The following is a 2,882-nucleotide window of genomic DNA, read 5'->3' on the forward strand; positions in this document are numbered from 1 at the left end:
TGCGTGCGTACATAACTAAGTACATGCACAAAACCAGAACATTACACGCATGAGTAATTGGTTGTATTCTATTCGTAAACACTGAACCACGATGCGCATTCTGGTAGGCTTCAGCAAGCTCGATTATTTCCTCTGCTGATTTTGGTTGCCTCTCTTTCAATCATACCTGCAAATATTTGGATGAACTGTTGACCAGCTGTTCTCTCAAAACCACATATACCAACACATCAAATCTCTTAATAACTTTTTCCAATTGACACCAGTGTTCAAAATGGTTAAGAGCACGAGTATAAAACTCTCTGAAAGTTTCGTTCGGACAGGAACCTATATACTAACGGGATTGGCAACTTTCGCACGTCTCGCGTTCTCTCGCACAACCCTATTCATATTCAAATGAGCCACGCGAGATGTAAGATGGCGTAGTTCAGATGTTAACAAGAAGATACCGATTTTTTTTCTCATCCAGTTTCTGCAGGTATGGAATAATTATTGTATTGAGAATACAAGATTGGTAATGCAAATATTTAAAATAACTTCTTGCGCTATCAACAATTCGTTATAATGGTTTGATAGTACGTTAATTGGCCCTTTCATTTGACCAAAACGAAGGCATTTCATTTGCATTGTTATTACAGACAACACATTATTGTGTTGATATCACCCAATTACTAATTATAAATTAATTAAAGTAGTTTTGATAGCTCTAGAACTAGAGGACGATCAAGGGAATCTGGGGCTTACCTGTGTTTATTTAGCTCTCGTGTGGTAAATGTTGTTGTTTTTACGCTTGTTAAAAAAGATAATGAGGAGCACACAGTGGTGTACTTTGACAAACATTGTAAGGAATTGGTTGATCTGCAACCATTACTTTGACATTTTATGTGAACAAAATTTTCAAGCACCACGTGTAGTAAAGAGGATTTTCTGTCCTGGGATAATGATATTGATTTGGAGGAAAGTTTAGGTGACTATACAGACCATGAGTCTAAAGATTCAGCAGATAACCAGTGCCCAACAGAGATTCCAAAATACCAGTGCCCAGACTGCAAGAAGATTTTGAAATCCATTTCAGGATTTCGAGGGCATATGACCAAACAACACAAAAGAAGCAAAACAAAAGGTATGTAAACAGTGTGATATTTTTGATGAGATAGTCTTTGTAACAAAATAATTTAAACAAATTATTATATAATCTATTGTTTTAAAATTTACCGATTCAGTATACTAGTGCAAGATAATATAAACTGAAAAAAAAATTATGTGGAACATATAATTATTTTTATATTTTTCTTACAGCAAGTGATCATCGAGTAACCCAGAAGGCTAAAGAAGACCACAGATCACCTACTGCTGCAACATCAGTGGACTTCAAGAAAATTTTTCATGACGCTAGTCAGAAAACACTGGAGAAGATGTGCAACATCCAATGTACAAGTTGTTTGGGGACAATCGTATAGAGATGTTAGCTAGATTTTGCAGTGACGCAAACTTTCTGGATGGATTTTTCCTTGGCCAGCTCAAAGATATCTTCAGCCTCTCCTTGAATGATTCCAGTGAAAGGGAGCTCTTCTTTTCAAGAATTCATGAATTGAGACTGTCTTCCTGTGTGCAAAGTGATTGTGTTAAACTATTCATGGAAAAGGGATGTGACGAAAAGAGAGAAGACATTATAAACTTCCTCCAGGACTATATTCTCGAGATACCGAGTGAAATTCTTGGAAATCTATTGAAAGAAAACAAGAAATTATCAGATGAACTATCGTATCAGATATCCACCAATGACCAGACAATTCTGTTCTATATATCGGGATTCATTGTGGCAAACCTGAGGAAAAAGTGCTATCGAATGGCAAAAGAAAATCGAGTAGAGAGACTGGACCTACTTAACAAGCTGACCAGCAAGACCAGCAGTACAAACTTTGTTTCCAAGTACGATCAGTGGCTTACAAAGAACAGTCGTGGAGGCCTAGTGAGACCAGCAGATAACTTCTTTTTTCTGGTACGTGAACTTGAAATCTCCATCAGAAAGATTGTCGATTTCAATGACATTCAGTCCGAGACATTAAACAGCTGCAAGATGAAGGAGCACATGATGGATTCATTCATGGTGAATCATTATCTTAAGGAACTTTTCCAAGATTGTGTAAACAATGACCTCTCAGCACTTTTGGAGGATATTGTGAGTGTATTTTTGACTGTTCGGGGGTTTGCAGTGGCACGTGTGCTCCGAAACAAACTAAGTGTTAAACAAGCCAAACAGCCAGCCAAACAGAGTGAGTCTGCGGCAGGTGCTGAAGCAGAGCAGTACAAACTCTTCGTAAAAACTGAATACCTGTGTTAAGACATTATTTCTGATGGAATTATTTTCTAGTGCTTGAGTAATTAGCTATATTTCAGATGCATTATGTTTTAGTGCCAAAGACTGTGTCTGTGAATTTTTTTTAAAATATACAGTATGTTGTGCTGTTAATCTTAATAAGTAATTAATATGTTTTACTCTTTCATCTTCTGGATATATTGATCAATGCCAAAGAGTTGTGTATGTGAATATTTATTATGCTGTATTGTTTAACTTATGCTTCACCTGTTCACATTTTACTTATGCTGATTATTGCCAAAGACTTTATTTGTTGTGTTGTTCAACTATGACATCTTCCTTAATTCTAAAATGCATTAAGTGCACTTGCACTGAAGGAGGCTCTAAGCAATGTATTTTTTTTTACCTCTGTAAGAAAACCATGTCAAAACTCTTTAGTTTGCATTTTTGTCAATGACTCATGTTTGTGAATATTTATTTTGTTGTGTTGTTCATCTTATGAAATTGACCAAGTCTGCATCTGTTCACTTTCTTGATATGTTGATTAATAAAAAGAATAAACTAT

At 35.9% G+C, this 2,882-nt stretch overlaps 1 pseudogene; it reads left to right on the plus strand.

Moving 5' to 3' along the window:
- The first annotated feature begins 944 nt into the window (after positions 1-944).
- Positions 945-2,882, plus strand: LOC133180829 (uncharacterized; annotated as a pseudogene).

This window comes from Saccostrea echinata, unplaced genomic scaffold (assembly GCF_033153115.1).
Source record: "Saccostrea echinata isolate AGI-Se365-2 ecotype Australia unplaced genomic scaffold, CSIRO_AGI_Sech_v1 ptg000007l, whole genome shotgun sequence".
In the NCBI taxonomy this organism is placed as follows: Eukaryota; Metazoa; Mollusca; class Bivalvia; order Ostreida; family Ostreidae; genus Saccostrea; species Saccostrea echinata.